This window comes from Sorex fumeus, unplaced genomic scaffold (assembly GCF_029834395.1).
Source record: "Sorex fumeus unplaced genomic scaffold, SorFum_2.1 ptg000007l, whole genome shotgun sequence".
NCBI lineage: Eukaryota > Metazoa > Chordata > Mammalia > Eulipotyphla > Soricidae > Sorex > Sorex fumeus.
The window spans coordinates 34,853,747-34,877,121 of NW_026606064.1; positions in this window are offsets into that span (position 1 = coordinate 34,853,747).

Consider the following 23,375-nt stretch of genomic DNA (forward strand, 5'->3'; position numbering starts at 1 on the left):
TGCGCATACACGCGTACACACACACACACACCACACACACACACACACACACACACACACACTTTTTAGGAGACAGGGGGTAACATATCTCTGGCAGTGCTCAGGGGACTATATGAGGTGCCAGAGACTGAACCAGGGTCTGTCATGTATAAGGCAAGTGTCTACCCCCCTCTACTATCTCTCCCAGCCCCAACACACACAAACTTAAAAACACTGTCCTCCTGTTGTTCATTGATTTGCTCAAGTGGGCCCAGTAACATCTCCATTGTGAGACTTCCTGTTACTGTGTTTGGCATATTGAATACTCTTGGTAGCTTGCCAGGCTCTCCAAGAGGGGTGGAGGAATCAAAACTGGCTCAGCCAGGCTGGCTGCGCGCAAGGCAAATGCCCTATCGCTGTGCTATCACTCCAGCCCCTAAAAAAATTTTTAAAAAGTTATTGAATCATCTTTATTTTAGTTTAAATTTTCTTGAATCAACTTGAATTACAAAGTTCCATAGTTATTCATGATCGTTTCAGACATACCATGTTCCAACACCCATTTCTTCACTAGCACACACAGACTTATTTTATTTTTTTATTTTAATGAATCACTGAGAGATAGTTACAGGCTTACAAACTTTCATGATTGAGTTCCAGTCAAACAATGTTCAAGTACTCATCTCTCCACCAGTGCCCTTTCTCCACCATCAATGTTTCCAGTATCCCTTTCCACACCCACACCCCTTTCCTCCCCTCCGCCTGCCTCTGTGTTAAAATTCAACACTTTAAAAGAGGTATATTTTAATTGATGTTGCCAGATTACTTTTCCAAGACTGTAACAACTGATAATTCCCACATCCCATAAATTTATGCTAGTATCTATTTTTAAGCATATTCTCCAAATTAGAATAATATTGCTCTTAAGTTTTGCCAATCTGATGAGCTAAAACAGTACTACTTTATCACTGTATTTAGTCAATCCCTGAACTAATGCGGTTAAGTATTTTTTCCTGTCTTAGAATTTTTATTTTTCCTCATCTGAATTCTGATGATAGTATTTGACTAATTTAAAACTTGTTTTTCAAAATCTTACAGGAACACTTAGTATAAATTTTTGGTTGCATAGAATTGTTTTTGTTTTCCAGGCAATCACCTGTCTTTTGATTGTGTCATGGTGTATCTTCCGATATTAAAAACATCTCTTGAGGCTAGAGAGACAGGACAGCAAATAGGCTGCTTGCCTCATACACAGCAGACCCAGATTCAGTTACCAGCACCAACTACGGTTCTTTAAGCCTTTCCAGGAGTGATCTCTGAGCACAAAATTAGGAGTAAGCCTTGAGCACTGCTGGGTGTGGCCCAAAAGAACAGAAAAGAAAAATAATCTTTTTTTTAATGGTTTTTGTGTTTCCATATCTATAAAAAAATTTTAAATTTCAATTTAATTTTAAAACATTCAAATATTTAACCTAGATGTGATGTTTACATAAGATGAGAATTAAGGGTCTTTTTCTTCTGGAAGATTAGCCATCACCATTCATATCATGTGCCATCTATTCTTCATGAACTATGTCATTCTTATACTTTAAGTTACTAGATGCACTAGTTCTGTTTTCAGATTTTCTATTTGGTTCCAATGATGCATCCCGCTTTTACTTTTTTTATTCTCATGCCCATTCTTCTACTATAAAAATAATACACTTACAATAAGTCTTACTTTCTTTGATAAGTTTTTGTTTATGAATAATGAATCAAACAAAAAAAGCAAATTATTTAAGTGTTTTAAACCTATGAGTCAAATGAGAAAATAAATGAAAACAGGGATTGGTCGTACTCTTTATTTTTCTGCCACTTCAGTTTACTCATCTATAAAATGGGCATTGGCAATTGCTACCTATTCTGCAGGCTTGTAAATGGAAAAAAGAAGGTTCTTAGGTCTGTTTCTCTCTCTCTCTTTCTCTTTCTTTTTCACTCAAAAGAGTGCTGCAAATGCCAGTTGCTATTCTTCAAATCTGTGGCAATACATGGAAAACTAGTGTTTTAAGGAATATGCCCATGGAGGAGATAAGCAGGGTGAGATCTTACGCTGTCTGATGAGCCTGCTCCAGTTTCTTGCACTCAGAATAGAGGAATGGGCTACAAGGCATTAAAATCCTTGTGTTTTCAAAGTCTTGGCCTGACTAATTGGGAGGAACGCTAGAAAACAAATGGCATAGATGAACAATGCCCCTTGGAAAAGCTGCCTCCCCAAATCCCCAGGTTAAATAGACTTAAGCATCTCACGTTGTGGGCTTCCCTGGGGAGGATTCTAAGCGGATCATTCCCCCGGGGCAGGCTAGGGAAAGGGTGAAAGGTTAACAGGCCAATCCCAGAACAAGGTATTGGCCCAAATGAGGTGTTTAGAACATTTGCAAAAGGACTTAGTTAGCTGAGTTCTTTATTTCCAGCAGTAAAAGTATTTAGGGTACAAAAAAATACTTTGTGTACAAGAATTCAAGAAATCTAGTTCATTCTGCTTTTCTCCAAGGGAACCGAAAAGGTTAAAAAATGTCCCCCATTATTCAAGAAGACAATTACCCGGGAAAAAACCCACAAAAAACACACACATAAAAAAACCCTGACACTGCCTTTATGTTCTCAGAGTCAACATCACACTGTAAGACTGGTCAATAATGGTCTTAGTTCGAAATTACTCTTCCAGAAAGACCAAATAGAAGCCCTAAGCACCCGAGGTTGCTTCACAATCTGCTATCAAATTATTTCCAATACCTTAAAATTTTTTTTTGTTTATTGAGCCACACCCGCTCAGTGGTCACTCCTGGCTCTATGTTGAGGAATCACTCCTGATGGCACTTAGAAAATTAAAAGAAGTACTGAGGATCAAATCTGAATGAGCCACATGCCAGGAAATTGCTCTACCCACCGTACTATCTCTCTGGCCCCTCCAATATCTGTCTCTCTCTTTTTTTCACTTTGTAAGAAAATGAATTATCCAGTGAAATCTAGGCTGGGGTTTGAAGCAGGAAAAAGAAAACAATTTCAGAGCTTGAGGAAAGGGAAATAATTGGATATTTGTCTCTGCCCCTAAACATACGCAATCCAAAGTCCAGAAAAATATGCATCAGTCATCCTGAGAAGTACTTCAACACTAGCTTTTGGCTAGTATAAATTTTTCTGATATCATCCAATGATGCAATTCTATAGCAATGAGATCACCAACCTAGAAATCAGACTTTTTTTTTTGCAATTCGCTGCAACATGGGTAGAACGGAAAGGTATGAAATGAAGAAAACCAGAAGAAGACCAAACAGGATGATCTGACTTACACATGGTCTGTTGAACAACTGGATGAGGTATGTAGAACCAATTTAAAATGCTATGTTTGAAAGGGGGGATGCCTAGGTCATCCCTGGACCAGAGTATAGGGAGGAGAAGGGCAGAGAAGGAAAGAAGTTGGGGGAGAAGGGTGGGGTGAGATCGTTGGGAAGCAACGGGAAGCAGGGGTCAAGGTGATGGAGCACATCAGTAGTGCAAAGGCGTGGTCTAGCTCAATATCCAACCCAAAGCGTCAACAGCACTGAAAACAAGAGATCCAAACTTCAAGGACCAAACAAATAAATATAATGTGCCTGTTAAGGTTGCAGGCTGAGGACTGGGGACACCAGGAGTGAAACCTGGAAACCCTGGGGGAGGAGAATAGACACTAGTGGGGGGACATAGAATGTCTAAAACCCAACTGTGAATAACTTTGTAAATCATAGCACAGCGGTAGGGCGTTTGCCTTACAAGCGGCCAACATGGCCGACCCGAGTTCGATTCCTCCGCCCCTCTCGGAGAGCCCGGCAAGCTACCGAGAGTATTCGATATGCCAGACACAGTAACAACAAAGTCTCCAATGGAGACGTTACTGGGCCCGCTCGAGCAAATCGACGATCAACGGGAGGGCCTTTACCTTTACCTTAAGAAAGAAAGCAAATGGGAGCTGGAGCCATAGCACAGCAGGTAGGGCATTTGCCTTGCATAATGGCTGACCCAGATTTGATTCCCAGCATCCCATATGTTCCCCTGAGCACCGCCAGGAGTAGTTTCTCAGTGCAGAGCCAAGAGTAACCCCTGTGCAATGCTGGGTGTAACTCCAAAAAGAAAAAAAAATAAAAAAGAAAGAAAAAAGAATACAGGCGTTGTTGAAGGGAGCTATTGAGGCCTTGATACAACAAATTGAAAAGGTATCTGCTGTTTTCTTTAGCACCAGAACTCTCCCATCAGCTTTCTGTCGTCTGACATTTTGGCATAGACAGAACAGAAAGGTTCCCAGTAGCAAAATCATATGAAACTGCCACCAGTTTGCAATAAGATTTGCAAATTACCTTGATTTTGCAATGACAAGCCCCCTCCCCCCCCCCGCCCCTCAATTTGAAGTGAAAGCAACTATACATGAAACATACACTGAAAGCTATACGGGACAAAATTTATAAACTGGGTTACGAGGGGTAGCACTCTAGCACTGTCTTCCTGTTGTTCATTGATTTGCTCGAGTGGGCCCAGTAACGTCTCCATTGTGAGACTTGTTACTGTGTTTGGCATATCGAATACATCATGGGGAGCTTGTCAGGCTTTGCCAGGAGGGCGAGATACTCTCGATAGCTTGCCTGGCTCTCCGAGAGGGGCGGAGGAATCAAACCTGGGTTGGCCACGTGCAAACGCCCTACCTCTGTGCTATCCCTCAGGAGGGGTTGTGGCAAATATTCAGTGCACAGAGGAATGACAATTAGAATTCTGTCTGTGAACAAGAGAACTTCGTGGGTTTAGATATCTGATGTGCAGAAAACAAAAGTCCAATTCCTGCACTTTCTGCATAACATAAAATACCACTGAGGCAACAATAAGCTGAAAAAGCTGACAACCATAAGTTGTCAGCACTGTGAATTTCATGTCCCTTGTGACCAAGCGGACTACTCAAAGGGCAGCCAGAGGGGCAGCGGTTTGGGTGCGGGGTGCACAGCAAGCCATGTGGTCACTGACAAAGGGAACATTTAAAATGGTTCTCAAATGTTTGATCTTGGGACCCTGTATGCTGAGAACTTCAAAGGGTTTTGTTGATGAGAATTACATCGCTTGACATTTGCAGTATTAAAAAAATAGAGCCAGAGAAAGTGCAATGGGTAGAGCATTTACCTTGCAAGCCAACCCACGTTCAATACCCAGGACCACATATGGTCCCCCAAGTTGTACCCCCGGCATGCAGAAATAAAAGAGCAAATAAGAGCCCTGAACACCACAGGGTGCTTCAACAAAAAATAAATAAATAGAAGTGTGGACTGGAGAGTAGGGAAGGCACTTGCCTTGCATGTGGCTGTGGTGGCTGCAAACCTGGTTCAAATCCTCAATACCACATATGGTCCTCAGAGCAAAGAATCAGGAATAGCTCCAGAGCACTGCCAGATGTTTCCCCCAGACCAAACATATATATATAATTTATATTATAAATTACATACACTGGGCTGGAGCAATAGCACAGTGGGTAGGGCATTTGTCTTGCACGCGAGTTGTATTCCTCTGTCCCTCTTAGAGAGCCCGGCAAGCTACCGAGAGTATTTTGCCCACACAGCAAAGTCTGGCAAGCTACCTGTGATGTACTCAATATACCGAAAACAGTAACAAACAAGTCTCACAATTTGTTGTGAGATGTTACTGGTACCTGCTCGAGCAAGTCGATGAACAACGGGAGGACAATGCTACAGTGCATGTATTTATATATCTATGTTTTATATATAGTCTAGGAAAATTACATATATTTTATATATATATATTGTCGTACCATATTTGATAGGGTTCAAATATGGTAACACCTACAAGGGTGATTAGAGGTCACCCCAAAAGCCTCTATACCTCTCGGAAAGACTGGCAAGCTACCGAGAGTATTTCGCCCGCACGGAAGAGCCTGGCAAGCTATCCGCTGTGTATTCGATATGCCAAAACCAGTAACTACAACTGGTCTCATTCACCTGACCCTGAAGGCTTCACCGACATGGCAGCACTGAGAAAGATGAGAAAGGAGAGGCCGACAAAATCTCAAGGCCGACCTAGGCTGCCACAACGAAGGAAGACAAAAATGATCGTCTGTACTTTCAATGCACGTACGCTAGCATCAGATGCATCCATCGAGGACCTGATGGTACAAGCGCGAATGATCAAGTACGACATCATTGGTCTGACCGAGACAAGAAGGCACGAATCTCACCATGCCGTTTTCGACACTGGAGAAGAATTGTTCCTCGGAACATGCGATAAAAGAGGTGTTGGAGGCATCGGTGTCCTTGTCAACACAAACTTGGCCAAGAGCATTGATTCATTCGAATGCCTAACAACCCGAATCGGACGTTTACATTTGAATAGATGTGGCTCACTGCCTGCAGTTTCTATCTTCGTTGTCTACGCACCAACATCTCATTATGATGAAAGAGAAATCGAGAAGTTCTACATGGAGCTAGAGAAGTTCTATAAAGAAGACCACACCTTCTACAAGATCATTGTGGGTGATTTTAATGCCAAGATAGGACCGAGAAGATCAGCTGAAGAACTTCACATCGGGACCCATGGCCTAGAATGGAACGAACAGGGTGAGAGACTGTCTGAGTTCATCATGTCGACCAAGACCATTCATGGTAACTCACAGTTCCAGAAGGCAGAATCTAAACGATGGACATGGGAGTCTCCCGGTGGACGATTCCACAACGAAATAGACCACATCATATTCAGTCGACGGTTTTGCCTGACTGATGTCGCTGTTGTCCCAAAATTTCGAACGGGATCGGACCACCGTCTCCTTCGTGCAAAATTCTACTTCACAGAGCGGGGAGAAAGGGCTGCAAAGTTCAAAAAGAGAACTCCCAGAACGACCACCAACTGGGAACTCTTTGGTACTATTGCGGCAACATGGGAAGATGCCATTGTTGACAACATTGACGAGGAATACGATCGACTGGTTCAGCACCTCCATGAATGTGCGAGGAACGCCAAGAGAGAGATAGCCACAAAAAGTCGCCTATCTTCGAAAACTCTTGAGCTAATTCGCCAGCGTGGTTTGGCGCATGCCTCAGGCAACCGCAAGCTAACGTCCGAGCTTGCAAAGCAGTGCAGAGATGCGATCAAGGAAGACCTCAAAGAGAGAAGAGCAGAAGTACTGGTAGATGCGGCAGAAGCCGGGAAAAGTATTCGTAACGCCCGCCTGTCCTTCGCCAACTATAAGACCAAGATGACTGCCCTCCGACGTCCTGATGGATCCATCACATCCTCCAGAACGGCAATGGAGAAGATTATCCATGACTTCTACTCAAATCTCTTCGATAGCCATGTCCACTTGCCGACATACCAAATTCCACAGGATGGGTATGTCGTTCCTAACGTTCTCCCTTCCGAAATCCGACACGCCATTTCGTTGGTAAAGAAGCAAACAGCACCCGGCCCAGACAAGGTCAGACCTGAACACCTGAAGAACCTGCCGTCAGTACTCATCAATACACTGGCTCGGCTCTTCACTCGCTACCTGTCTGAATGCAAGGTTCCGTCCCAATGGAAAACCAGCAGGACCGTACTACTGTTCAAGAAGGGAGACATCCATGACATTGGCAACTATCGCCCGATCTGCCTATTGTCTGTCATCTACAAGCTGTTCACTCGAGTCATCCTGAATAGGATTGGCAGAACACTAGATGAAGGACAACCATGCGAGCAAGCAGGGTTCCGCAAAGGATTCAGCACCATCGACCATATCCACACGGTAACCAAGCTCATTGAGGTTTCTCGGGAGTTCAAGATGCCGCTCTGCTTAACGTTCATTGATTTAAAGAAGGCCTTTGATTCTGTTGAGACGGAAGCGGTCATTGAAGCCCTAGCCAATCAGGGCATTCAAGCCCAATACATCAGGATCCTCCGTGAGCTGTATTGCGGATTCACTACCAGGATCTCACCATTCTACAATGAAGTGATCGTTGATGTCAAGAGAGGGGTGCGGCAGGGTGATACCATTTCACCGAAACTCTTCAGTGCCACCCTCGAGAACATCATGCGACGACTGGAATGGGAAGGAATGGGAGTGAAGATAGATGGTCGGCAACTACACCACCTCCGCTTTGCTGATGACATTGTTTTAATAACACCAAACATCAGCCAAGCGGCACAAATGCTAGCCGACTTTGACCGTGAGTGTGGAAAGGTAGGACTACAGCTGAATCTTACGAAGACAATGTTTATGAGAAACAGCCTTGTTCCTGACGCCCCATTCGCTCTCAATGGAACGACCATCTCCGAATGCAACAGCTATGTGTACCTAGGTCGAGAGGTCAACATGAGAAATGACCTGGCACCCGAGCTGCGCAGGAGGAAGAGAGCGGCTTGGAACGCCTTTAAGAACGTCGAAGAAATAGCTAAGAGGACGAAGAACCTCCGGCTCCGGGCACATCTCTTTGATTCCACTGTTCTTCCTGCATTAACATATGCCTCAGAGACCTGGGCCCTACGCAAACAAGATGAGAAGGCCATTCAGGTCTCCCAAAGAAGAATAGAAAGAGCTATGCTTGGAATATCACGTTTCACTCAAATGAGAGAACGAATCCGGAGTTCTGACATCCGTCGACGATCAAGGATCAGGGACGCTGTCTCATATGCCAAGGTGTCGAAAATCAGATGGGCTGGTCACGTAATGAGATTTAAAGACGACCGTTGGACTAGAGCTGTTACTGATTGGATTCCACGGGATGTCAAGAGACCGCGTGGCCGCCCACCTACCAGATGGTCAGACTTCTTTGTCAAGATCATGAACGATCGGTTTGAGGCCCTCCATGTTCCTGGAGCGAAGAGATGCCATTGGGCTACACTAGCACGCGACAGGGACAAATGGAGACGTTACTGGCGCCCGCTCGAGCAAATCGACGACTAACGGGAAGTTAAGTGATTAAGTGATATATATATCTGGTTTGGGGGCAACACCTGTAGTGCTCAAAGTTTACTCCTGGCGGTGCTTGGGGATCAATATGTGGTACCTGTTTTGAACCCAGGTCAGTAATGAATTAGAACTTCAGCTCTGTGTTATTCTCAGGTCCAATTTCTTTTGTGTCTGTAGCTTATTAGAAGGCAGATACATTTTTATATTTATCTCTGCCTTCAATCCTGATTTCTGTTCCAACTGAAATATATGAAGCTTCATGGATAAGCAGTTGGTGGGGGGGATGCATTAAAATAACTGTTTTAGGTAACTGTAAATGTTATTTTTTGATAGTATATATACCAAAGTAGATTAAGTGGTGACTTCTTGTGTTGTTTGCTTTTGTTTGGGGGCCACATCTGCTGGTGCTTTAGGGCCACTCTAGGCATTGCTGGGGATTGAACCCAAGCCTCCCTCATGCAAACTACACACTCCAGTCCTTTGAGCTACAGTCTCCCATCCAACAAGGGATACCTTTTCTTTTTCTTTTTCCTTTTGTTTTGAGCCACCTCAGGCTTGCACAAGGATTATTCTTGATTCTCTGCTTAGGGGTAGCCCTAACAGTGCCCTTGGCAATTCTCAGCTGAGTGTATGGTGTTGCAGATCAAACCCAGGCCTTTCACATGTGCTCAGTTCTTTGAGCCATCTCTCTGGCCCATAAGTGTTGACTCCTTAATATGGAATGTGACGCTATTTCGATAGCATTTTCATACTCAGTTGATTAAAACCCACCGATGCAGTACTCTGATGGATCTTGTATCATGCCTGATTTTATGACAGTATGCACACACAAGCTCACAAGCTGACTTGGGTTTGATCCCCAACACTACATATGGTCCCTTAAGTCCCACCAGAAGTGAGCCCTGAGAGCAGAGCCAGGAGTAAGCCCTAAGTACAGCTGAGTATGACCCTAAAACAAAACAAAAAGATATATTTGAGGGTTGAAGCTTAACCTTAACCTCCAAGGCTTCCTCGAGATGCTCAGGAGACCAGGTAATGGTAGGAACCAAATGTGGGTCAGGTACATGACAGGCATGTGCACTAACCACTGTACTATCTCCTAAACCAATTTTACCTGCTTTACTAGAAACCATTTTTATTGGGGTTGGGCGGGTGAAATATTGTGCTGAGTGGAGAATGGTACTGGGGACATCCTAGGAGGCATTTAGGGGACCATGCAGTGTGGGGATTAAATCAGGTTTCCCTTATGCAACACAGACCCTTCAGCCTTTTGAGTCATCTCCCCAACCCATCACGAAGCTTTCTAAAGGAGAATGAGAATTTTTTGTCTCTGCTCCAAGTATGTAGCAGTCAAGAACACAAAGATTGCGCACACAGTGTCAAGCCTTGATGTATCCTAAGGCTCCAGTATTACAGACATTACTTTTGCCAAAAGGCAAACATAAACTGAATGGGAATGCTATGGCATCTTAGTCAAGAATGAGGCTAAGCTTGGGCCTCACAGATCCCCTTTAAGGAGCTGAAGTGATAGGACAGTGGGTAAAGCGTTTACCTTGCAAGTGGTCAACCCTGGTTTGATCCCTGGCATCCCATATGGTCCCCCAGGAACTGCCAGTAGTGATTCCTGAGGACAGAGTCAGGAGTAACCCCTGAGCATCACTGGGTTTGGACCCTCAACCCCCCCAAACTAAAAACAAAAACAAACAAACAAAAAACAAACAAGCCAGATCCTCTTTGAGAATTGCCCCACTAGCTTGTTGGCCACATGAAGGGCTCCTGTGTCCAGTGGCAGGCTGGAGCCAGCCTGAACTGCTTCTAGCTCTTCAGGACTTTGTAAGGTGTTGCTACCACATTATATCAACCAGTATAGAATGGAAAGATGGAACAGAGGTAAGGCAAGCACTCCAGATACTTAGGAGACCATACATGGTACTGGGGATTAGACTGAGATTGGTCATGTGCAAAGCCCACCTTCCTTCCTGTGCTATCTCTCCAGTTCCATTATGTTAGTGTTTGATTACTAATATCCTGGCTAGTACAAAATATCTCCCCCTTTTGATAGTTTTTATAAAGTGCTTATAAAGTAATGGGGAGTTATTCCCTAATTTGCATTCACTTCTTAATTAAATGCTTATTCATTTCATTAGCTCCTTTTCTGAAACCCTGGCCAGATTTATTCAGGATTTCACTGTGATGATAGTACTTAAGGTCACATTTGGTGGTCGGTACTGGGGATCCAAACTACACGTGAGTATGTGCTCTGCCACTTGAGCCATTCCTCTTCCCCCAATTTCTTTTCAAATCTGAGAATGAAAGAATTGAATATATGCACCACATAAAATTCTAAGCAGTGTTGACAATAACATCTCAGTGGGCTATAAAGGTTATATAAAACTCTCATATCCATTCATGCCAGGTTTGGTTGTCAGATGAGTTTTGAAAAAACATAACTTTGTTGTTCTGAGCTTTGGGGATTTCAGAACTGCAAAAAAAAAAAAAGGAGTAGAAGTGGGGAGCTGCATTAGGCTCTGCGCTGGGAAAGTGGTTCTGTCTATAAAGACCTCTTGGGAAATGTCAAGGGGAAGCCAGTATGCCTCATAGTACCTCTTTCCTGTAGCATGTTTTGTGAATGGGCTGTACATTCTGTGGCATATTCTGTGAATGGTCTGTACCTTCTGTGGTATGTTCTGTGAATGGGCTGTATATTCTGTGGTATGTTCTGTGAATGGGCTATATATTCTGTGGTATGTTCTGTGAATGGGCTGTATGTTCCGTGGTATGTTCTGTGAATGAGCTGTACATTCTGTGGCACATTCTGTGAAGGGGCTGTATGTTCTGTGGCACGTTCCATGAATGGGCTGTATGTTTTGTGGCACATTCTGTGAATGGACTGTAGATTCTGTGGTATGTTCTGTGAATGGGTTGTACATTCTGTGGCACCTTTTCTCAGGAGCACATTCTATAAATTATTCAGCCTTCATAGAGGAAAAAATGCAAGAAATTGCTCTGGACCACAGTTAAAAAAAAAAAAAGTTTGGGGAAAGCAATTCCCAGGCAGTGTTTGCCGGACAGATTGGGAAGGCAGAAGCAGGCAGAGTCACATTCTGGATCACCACTTCATGGCAGTTTCTCAGGCCTTTCCTCCCTCCTCACTTGCCCCCGTGGAGAAAGGAGAAAAGCCCCTCCTGTGAGGCCTCTCTCACGTTGCTGTGTATGCCTGCACACCCCGTGGCCGGATTTATTAACTTCATATCGTTCGTGAGGGGTTCATGTCAGACCTACCACAGGCCTAAAGATGGCTCCTGCTGTGTCCTGGTAGAAGGACAAATGGTGAGGCGAGGGCCAGCACACAGCATGAATAGGCCTAAATTAGGCTGGGCCTAATAACCCGTTTACTAACACCTGTATTAAGTCCTCTATCACTAGGGGTGAACTGCTGTCCGACAAGCCATAATCCCATAAGCTTTTCATTTGCATAGCCCTCATTAGCTGATTCAAACTTGGAGAAGGCAGGTCTCTGCTGCAGCTGGTGGGCCCATTCCTTCACACCGCCTGCCTGGGTGGCTTGGTAATGAAGTCATGTGGGTGGATGTGAGGTTTATATGTATGGAAGGGATTAAGAGTATTAGAATTTGTGTGAGCTGATGTTGCCATATTCTCTCTCCTGGAGCCCAGTAATTGGATGGGAGGAGAAATGGCAGACCCATTAGTTTTGTCTGTTTACTCAGGAGCAGGGTGCTAGAGATTCAATTTTGCTTTCTTTGGCTCTCTCGCCTTTGTGAAGCGGGCCTGCTTTGTCTCCTCTGGCCCTGGGTACCTCCAAACGCCAGCTCTGCTAAGGCGATTCAGCCACAAAGGAGAGACGGGGGTGAGCAGGAAGAAAATGCAGCCCTGACTCAAGTGCTACTTGAAGGCAGCCTCACCCCGCCTGGACCAGTCCTGGGCTGGAGAGCGGGGGATAATTGAAATTTATCAACACTTCTCAGGACTTCTTTTACTTTTTTTTTTTTTTTGGATTATTTTATTAGTTCTACACATTTGGGATTAACAATCCTCAGCATCAAACGCGCCGCGAGCTCCTTATTTGGAAAATGAATGGTTAGACATTTCGGAGACTTAAAGCAATTGTGGTATGTGCAGGACTTGCATAATTTTGATAGACAAAAAATAACATAAAGAAAAAAAATCCATTTCCTGTGCTGTTTGTACAACTGGAGACAGAGCTCCTTAGGCCTGATGATGTAAGAGGTGTGCCATTGTCGCAGCCCTCACCCCGACAATGCGGTCCCACAAATGGCGTTCACAAAACCAGACTGGGCAATGCTTAGAACTTTGAGCTGAACATTGTCTCCAAAGGGTGTAAGGCGCCACAGCCTGAACGATATTTATTCATCAGCAGTACTGGGGTTTGCAAAGGCTAGAGATGAGGGCGAACACAAGAGTGAAGAGGAATGTGAACTGATTCGAACACCAGGGCTTGAAATGAGGAGAGGGAAAGGGGAAATGTGAATTTACATCTCCAGGGTTTTTATGGGGCTGGGGGTGGGGAGTGTTTTTTAAATAAAAGTCACAGTCACCAATTGAATGTGACACACTCTGCTAGTGGTTTTCTTTGTTTGTTTATTGAGATATTTTTATTTTACATTTATTTATTTATTTATTTATTTTGCTTTTTGGGTCACACCCAGCGATGCTCAGGGGTTAGTCCTGGCTTTGCTCTCAGGAATCACTCCTGGCGGTGCTCGGAGGACCATATGCAATGCTGGGAATCGAACCCGGGTTGGCCGCGTGCAAGGCAAATGCCCTACCCATTGTGCTATTGCTCCAGCCCCAATATTTTTATTTTAATTGGATTTCTGGGGGGCGGGGGGTCCTTGGGAGGAAATAGGAAAAAAGTACATGGGAAGAAACAATATTAATTGAAAATTGACAGATAAGGGTAGGATCTACTACTCATCTTTTTGAAAAATTCGCAAAATATCCAGTCAAAATCAGCAATATTCACCCATGAAATGTTATCTACACCAATTTCCAAGCAGACTACAGGACTCTACACATCTTGAAATGTCCTCTTGGATTTCTGCTTCTAAATGGCTCTAGTGAAGGAACCTATTAAATTTTTCACTCAAGGCAAGTCAGAGGCTATGAGTTAGGTCAAAGCAGTAGTCATTTTGCAAGATTAGGAATTTTAAAGGAGAACTCTATAGGTAACAGAGAAATAACATTATCAATCAGTGGTCAGAAAGGTACTCCGGAGTAAAATCAAATCTTAAGAAAAACAAAGAAAACACCAAGCAAGCAAGGCAGAGAAACAAATTAATAAAAACACACAGTCACCCCTCAGAGGCAACTACTAAAACAAGTAGGCACTAGTAAAACAAAACTTTGCCTTTTCTATCTTCTCCTATTATTTTAATTTATTATTTTGATTTATTAATTTAATTATTTTCCATGCTTATCATTGTTTAAAAGCAACATAATCTCCTGTGTTTGATGCTCAATATTAGCCAACATTTTCGAGCTTTTGCTCTCTGCTGTGTTTAAGTCACAGTTACAAAGATTTACCCAAGTGAAATTGCAGTCATACTCACTGCCCGTGGTCATTTAGTAAAATCTGGTTAGAACAACAATGAGGAAAATAGGAAATTTTATTCTGACTAAATTTTTTTTTGTGTTTGTGCACACCTGGCTGTGCTCAAGGCTTTTCCCTGGCTCTGTGCTCAGAGATCACTCCTGGAGGTGCTTGGGGGACCATATGGGTTGCTGGGAATGGAACCTGGATCAGTCGTGTGCCATGCAAACACCCTACCCACTGCGCTATTGCTCCAGCCACTGAATGATTCTTAAAACCAGAAATGAATGGACTCTCAAGAGTTTCAAATCTAACCATGAAGCCCACACGTTAAATCCCCTCAGCATAAATTTATTATACCCTCTTCCCTGTTCCTTGCATGGTGACAGTCATGTTTTTAAAATTTGGTAATCCTGATCTACCAGTCAATTTTCTAGCTTCTTTGTGTTCCTCTCAAGCTTATCTTTGCAACATTTATTTTTCATGGGGAAGGATTTTAACATTTGGGGGACCAGCTTACCATGGCAGATGCCAAACACAGTATCTTGTTTATGGGAGTAATTGTTCTCCTTTAGAGATAACAAAAGGGCCAGGAATATTGCCCCATAGTTGGAAGCCTGTCTCATAAGCTGGGGGACAAGGCAGCTGGACTAGAGAAGGGATCACTAAGACAGTGATGGTTGGAGGAATCGTTAGGGATGGGAGATGTGTGTTGAAAGTAGATAAAGGGCCAAATGTGATAGCCTCTCAGTATCTGTTTTGCAAACAATAATGCCCCAAAGTAGAGAGATTATGGGGGTAACTGTCTGCCATAGAGGCAGGGGGAGGGTTGGAAAGGGGGCGGGGTATACTGGGAACATTGGTGGTGGAAAGTGTGCACTGGTGGAGGGATGGGTGTTTGATCATTGTATGACTGAAACTCAAACATTAAAGCTTGTAACTATATCTCACAGTGATTCAATTAAAAAAAAGTTATTGTCATTATCTCTGGGAGAGTCAGCAGCCTATCCCAGAATAGCTGCCAGCAAGCAGGTCACCCCGGATGGCAACCCTATTTTCCAAACTATTTTCCAACTATTTTCCAAAGCACTCCAATTCTTGTGGGTCAAAACAATCACCATTTTATTATTTTTCAGAATTCTGTGGTTTAGCAAGGAGATGATATTGGTCAGGGCAGGTGAGACTGGGGCTGGATGACCTCACTCCCAGGACAAGCTCAGCTGGCATGGCCAGGACAGATGACCCTCTCTCACGTTGTACTTAAGGAGGCTGGGGCAGACTTGTTCACAGGGTGGCAGCCTTTGAAGACAGTGAGAGCAGCAGCTACAGGCTCTAATGGCAAGGCTAAGAACATACAGTTGCTGCCTCGCATTCAGTTGATCAAAGCAAATCACAGGTTCAAGGAGTAGAAATATAGATTCTACCTCTTGATGTAAGGAATTTCTAGCCATTTGCAACTGTATGAAGTCTGTGCTCTATGCTGCTCACTCTAGGGCCAGGCAGTCTATGTTTTGTAGTTTCGCTAAGGGTTAGTTGTAGTGTTTTGAAAAAGCATACTAAGCTCTTCCCTCCTGTTTCCTCATTAGTTAAAAGAAGATAAATGACAGGAATCCTCCATAAAGGTTGGTTATGAGGAATGTGTGTGCACGTGTGTGCATGTGTGTGTATGTGTGTACGTGGCATGGGTGTGTGTGTGTGTGTGTGTGTGTGTGATTTAGAACACTGCCTAGTACTGCCTAGTACAGAGTGTGGATAGATTAAATTTCAGTGTCTGTTACTTTTATTGCCATTGTTATTATTGAAATTTAATATGTGTTACATGTGTTACAAAGTAAAAAAAACCCATGTGTTACAAAGTAAAAAAACAATTAAAAAGCAAACAGAGGGACTGAAGACATAGTATGGGGATTTGTCTTACACTTGGCCAACCTATTTGTTCCCCAGCCCTATATATGGAGGATGTTCAGCCCCGATCGAAGCATGCTTGGAGATCTCAGCCCCGGGACCCGCATGCCTTTGTTCCTCTGCCAGTACCTTCATGCGTGTGGAGAGTGGTCTCAGCATGGTTGTGGCTGGTTCTGGAGGTCTTTGCCTGCCGGGGCTCTGCTCGGGGCGGGGAGGGAAATTCAATCCGCTCCCCTCCAAGGGGCCCCGGTGAGGACAGCCAGGCGCGGGGGCAGGAGACTCTACACTGTCCTCTTCCGAGAGCTGGGTTTTGTAGTCTCTGGGTCTTGGCCGTTGATGGGATTACATAGCCCGAGGGGGGGTGGCAGTTGGTGGGTGTGACCCCTGCCTACTGGAAGATGGAGGAACTGGGTGGAACTGCCCCCCACCCCCCACCCCTGCGCCGTGTAATCCCATCAATGGCCAAGACCCAGAGACTATAAAACCCAGCTCCCGGAAGTGCTTGGCGGATTATCTCATTCTTGCTTTGGATAACCTGGCAGGCTACCGAATGTAAACTGCCCACACGACAGACTCTGGCAAACTCCCCGTGGCGTACCCAATATGCCAAATACCAGTAACAATGATGAGTCCCATTCTCCTAACCCTGAAAGAGCCTTGAATGTGGCACTTTTTAGAATCTCAGGGCTAGAACAAAGGAGACGTTACTGGTGCCTGCTCGAGGCAATCGACAAACAACAGGATGATCGTGATCGTGACTATGTATGATCCTCCGAGTACGTCAGGAGTGACCCCTGAGCACAAAGCCAGGAGTAAGCCTTTAGTACCAGACTGATGTGGCCCCTAAACAAAAGAAAAAAAGCAAACAGGCTATCAAATAGCTTCCCCAGTTATGCTCCATACTTCTGATCATTTGCTGAAGTCATCTTTGGATAAAGGCTGCTTATTAAGTAGATAATGCAATACAAATGCCCCCTGGCTTTCCTAGGTCTAAGACTTACAGTTACAGAGCCCAGTTCACAAAAGAAAGCATTTCCACAGCTGCTTGTTTTTCAATAAACTCACAGATGCAAGCTTTTTCAAAGGCTAGAATGATCACCCCAGAACAGATGTAAAAGCATGGGAATCCTTTAGGATTGTCACAGCTCTAAGTCAAAGCTATATTAGAACATGTTGAAAAGAACCAACATGGGAGATGGAGGGACAGTACGGTGGGTGGGGCATTTGCCTTGCAGGTGGTCAACCCAGGCTCAATCCCTGGAACTCCATATGGTCCCCTGAATCCACCAGGAGTGATCCCTGATCGCAGAGCTAGCAACAAGCCCTGAGGATCACCAAGAGTGGCCCAAAAATCAAAAAAAGAAAGGAAAGGAAGGAGGAAGGAAGGAAGAAAGGAAAGAATGAAAGAAGGAAGGAAGGAAGGAAGGAAGGAAGGGAGGGAGGGAGGGAGGGAGGGAGGGAGGAAGGAAGGAAGGGGGAGGGAGGGAAGGAGGGAGGAAGAAAAGGAGGGAGGATGGGAAGCAGGGAGGAAGGAAGGAAGGATAAAAGGACCAACACATGCTGTCTGAAACAAGGGTTGTGTAACAGTAAAGGTCCAGTTCTACTGCTGCTCCAGGGTAACTCAAAGACATTGGGGCAGTTGATAAGGAGGCTTTTTTCAATAAAATTTTTAGCACTGTAGCACTGTCCTCCCATTCATCAATTTGCTTGAGTGGGCCCAGTAACGTCTCCATCGTGAGACTTGTTGTTACTGTGTTTGGCATATTGAATACGTCACAGGTAGCTTGCCAGGCTTTGCCGTGTGGTTGAGATATTCCTGGTATCTTGCCCAGCTCTCCTAGAGGGGTGGAGGAATCGAACCCGGCTCGGCCGGGCCAGCTGCAAGCAAGGCAAACAGCGTACCTCTGTGCTATTTTTATAAAGTTGTTCACAATAATTGATTACATTCAAAATTTCAAGGTAAAGGCCCTCCCATTGTTCATCGATTTGCTCGAGCAGGCCCAATAACGTCTCCACTGGAGACTGTGTTGTTACTGTGTTTGGCATATCGAATACGTCACAGGGAGCTTGCCAGGCTCTGCCTGTCGCAGATACCACTCTGCTATCGATATCTGATATCTGATAGCTATCAATATCGATATCTGATAGCAGATACCACTCTGCTATCGATAGCACAGCGGTAGGGCATTTGCCTTGCACGCAGCCAACATGGCCGACCCGAGTTCGATTCCTCCACCCCTCTCGGAGAGCCCGGCAAGCTACCGAGAGTATCTCGCCCGCTCAGCAGAGCCTGGCAAGCCACCCGTGATGTATTTGATATGCCAAACACAGTAACAACGAAATCTCCAATGGAGACGTTACTGGGCCCGCTCGAGCAAATCGATGAACAACAGGAGGGCCTTTACTTTACTTACTTACTTACAAAATTTCAACACCAATCCCACCACCATTACACCTTCTCACTGATGTAGGCAGGCAAGCAGAGAGGGAAGGCCCCCTCCCAAGGCAATAGCAAAAGCCCACCTTGCAGAAAACAGGAACTAAAGCCTGATAAGACCCTCACCTATCTACAGCAACAGACCCAGAGAAGCTCCTACAGAAACAAAAGGCCAGGAAAGGAATTTCAAAGAACACCATCACCACTCCCAAACCCTCTGGTAACCTCTGTAGCAATGAACTTTGACCTAGGTAGAAGCCCCACGTGGCTGCAGATTGGAGAAACCCTACAAGCGCCACCTTAAATAAAGGGAGGGTGCTGCACACATGTAAACTGCCTGAGCTCGTGTGCTGCTTGTGCCTACGTGGCTGAGCACATGTGTCGCCCAAGCACATGTGTTACACGCATCTCCCCTCTTGAGATATGTACTTTCATGCTTTCATGTCTAATGCTGGGATGCGTGTAGAGGCTCTCCCCACTCTTGGAGAAGCCCGGGTTCTCTCTTGAGCATGTTACTTACTCTCCACTCTCTCCCACTTTCTCTCCCTCCTTCCCTTCAAACATTCCAAATAAAAATTATATAATTTCACAGCTTGTCTACTCCTGAAATTCCTTTCTTCAAGGCGAGACAAGAACCCAGTAACTTTGGGTTCTAGGTGACAGAGTGAAAGTGACCGTCTTTCTCCTCCCCACTTCACATGAGCCACCCGTGTGGTCCACTGACATGACCACCAGCATTATTTTGAATTTTCTCACCATCACCCAAGCCTGCCCCACAGGCAGATGCTAAATAATTTATTTTGTATTGCTTGTTATGAATAATTAACTCAAAACGATCCAAAAAGGTTTCCTTAAAGGAAAATATGTGAAAATTGTTGTATCTCATCTTGGAGCCATTAAACCCCTGTATAAAAGATCCTGCCTATACCAGGGATTGAAATGGGGCAGGCTGCACACCTGTACTATCTCTCTGGCTCCAAAAGCTATTTCTTTTACTGATGAAGAAAGCCGATTTGCAAAATGGAAAGCCTACCAATGTATGCCAGGGTATTAAAACCCAGGTTTTTCTGGCTCTAAGTGAAACCAGCCCATAGAAATTAGGATCAGTAAACTCCTCTTAACACCCTAGATTTTTTAAATTTATTTTTTATTTATTTATTGCTTTTTGGGTCACACCCAGAGATGCTCAGAGATTATTCCTGGCTCTGTGCTCAGGAATCATTTGGGCTGTGCTCGCAGAACCATATGGGATGTCAGGGATCAAACCCAGGTCCGCCAACATGCAAGGCAAATGCCCTCCCTGCTGTACTATCGCTCCAGCCCCAACACCCTAGTTTTTAGAGATGGGAAGTAACAAAAAGGCAAGGGTCAAAATACATGGGTGATGTTAAGGAATGATAGAGTCAAATCACAACACTGAAATCATGAGACCCAAATTTAAAAATAAAAACTTTAAAATGTACCCTGTTGAGATGGCAGGCTGGGGAGGGGAAAGAGTGAGAGGGAGCCTGTGAACTCTGGTGGAGGAAAGATGAAACGGGTGGCAAGATCAGTGATGGAACATTGTATGTCTAAAATCGAACTTTGGGTAACTTTGTAAATCATGAAAGAAATAAAATTAAGAGGGGGGATAAAGAAATCAAACAAAATGAAAAAGAAAAAGAGAGTGAAAGAAGGAGGAGGATAGGGGCTAGAGTGATAGTACAGTGGTTAGGGCATTTGCCTTGCATGAGTTTGACCCAGGTTTGATACCTGGCATCCCATATGATCTTCCAATTGCAGAGCCAGAAGTAACCCCTGAGCATCACCAGGTGTGACCCACAAATTATAAAAAAAAATAAGGAGGTGGAAGCAGAGGTGTGTTGTTTGGAGAGAGAAGACAGAGATGACCAGGTGTACCCTGATAGGCTAGGACTTGGATGCACACCACAAAATGAAGGAGGATATGTTCAGATTTCATAACACAGTGATGCTGTTTACAAATAATCACAGATCAGTCAATGCTTTAGATTCTCACTATTTGGGCTGCCAGCACTTTCTTTCACAGGAGTCATGGAATTCAGGGATGTGTAGGCCCAAAAGTGAGAGACAAAGCAAAAGATTCACCTATCCTACAGGACTCTACACACAGAGTATCTATAATGAATACTGTCTCTATCTTAACTCATATTCCTATGCAGGGGTGTCCCCACTGATAGAATTAAATCTTGATACGAAGATCCTTTTCAGCTCTGAACTCATGATCACATACCCCTATGAAAGATTCAGTTCCACTGCTGCTTGGGGACCAATGCAACTAGAGACATAGTGAAGGGTGGAGGGAGAGCTTTGTTGGCAATAAGTTGGCAGGTTGGAAGATGCAGACTCATCACCTCAAGTTAGTCATCTTGTTTAAACATTTGAGAGAAGAGCTTTTTAGAAAGAGAACAAGGAAGCAGGCTTTTAGGAAGAAATGATTTCAGAGCTTCGGGCATCACTATAAACAATAAAATTCCTTGGTGAGCTGGTGCCCTGTGGCACACCACAAATCTACATATAGTTAGGGCTAGGCTTTGGGTAGAATGGTAAAATGAGGACAAACAGTCCTTATCTTTAGGCTTTGGGAAAGGACAATGTGTCCTTGTCTAACATTGATCTTTGGCCAAGTTTCAATAGAACTATTGAACTATAGTTAGGAAACTATAGTTAGGAAACTATAGTTAGGAACTATAAACTATAGTTAGGAAAACTATAGATAAATCCTGATAAATCAACATTCATTGCTTTCTGAAGATACACTGAGAAACCAGGTAGCATATTTGTCATATTTGGGCATAGTATTTAACAACTCTGAGTCTGTTTCTGCATCTGTAAATAAGAACTACCTTATGATAAGTATCTCCCAAATTTAGGGTACTAGAATGAACTTTATATAGAACAAGGCCTTGCATTTAGGTCAAAGTTCAGGAGATGGTTGTTTATTAACATTATTTAAAAAGAAAATTCTTGGGTTTGGAGCCAGACTTGGTTGTGCTCAGGGATCACTCCTGGTGATGCTCAAGATCCAACTGGGGTCAGCCACATATAAGACAGGCACTTGAACCCCTATGCTATCTGTCTAGCTCCCAGTTTTTATTATCAAATACATGTTGTAGGATTATTTTCCTCTTGATCTTTTTTATGCTATTCAGTGTACTCCCATTTTTTTTCAGCTCTAGTTTTGTCAGTTCTTACCCACCAACTCATCCCATCCCTACACATTGTCATGTCTAATAGCAAAACTATACTAGAAGTAGCGCCAAGCTCAGATTAGGAAAAAACTAGAATTAAGCCTGGGTTCTACAGTTTCCTAATTTGAAGGCCTGAAACAAATCGTTGACTTTCCCTAGACTGCTTAGAGAGGGTAAACAATCCAGATAATAATTTTATGGCAAAATTTCTAGTTGTTTATCCCATATCTATTTTATTACCTTTTGTTTAAGCCTATTGCTGCCTCATTAGATTACGTTTCCAGCTTCCTTTGAAGCTAGCTGTGGTCACCTGACAGGCGAATGTGATATAGTTAGAAGTGTTTCATGGTCCTTCTTTTTTAGAACATGGTTCTGCTTTTTTAGAACAAAGAAATGGCTGAAACTCAACAAACTTCTTGGTCCCTAATGATGACTGAACAGAAAACTGAAGGAGTCTAAATTCTGAGACTGTGGGCTGTCATTTCAGCTACGGAACCACTACCTCTGAACCCCTTTCCTCATAGTAAAAAAATAATCACCTTCACCTTAGAATTTTTTTTACCTTTCTTTTTTTTTGTTACTGTTTTTGTAGTGTGAAAACTGGGACTTGCACATTTTAGTTGTCATGCTTGCACATCTATTCACCAGGGGTCATATTCCTTTAATTCTGGTGCTTTCACACATAGGTTGTAGAGTTCACTGGAGCACTCTGGCTACAGTACTCACAAATCTTTAGTTGTGGTATTTGCACACAGCTGGCTGTGGGAGTAGAGGGTTACTAATAACAGAATTGCAGGGACTGTACTTGGTATGCGTGGGCACTGGATGTCAAACTCATGTCCCCATGCTTGCAAGGTAGATACTTTCCATAACAGACCTATCCACTAGATCCATAATGAATCTTTTAAAACTAATCTACAGAGAGAATGGATAATTATAAGAACAACAACAGCAATAATAATGTTTCCATTTTAATCTAAAACCCAAAGTATAAAAATTTGTATGTTCATTATCTATTAACAATAAAAAAAACTACTCATCTTACTTTGAGTTTTTTTGCATCTGCAGTCAAACTTATACAATGAATGCTAAAGACCTTGGCACATAATAGTCATTCAAATATTTAAGTATTTATCTCTCTTTTCCTGTAAGTCCTCTCTTTTGACATAGTGATTCTTAAAGTTCAATATTAAAAAATTCTACATATATGCTCAGCTCATCTCCATTCCAAGGTCATCAATTACACTATGATAAAGGAAAAATGAAATAATTCTTTTTGGGGGGGTCACACCCAGCGTTGCACAGGGGTTATACCTGGCTCATGCA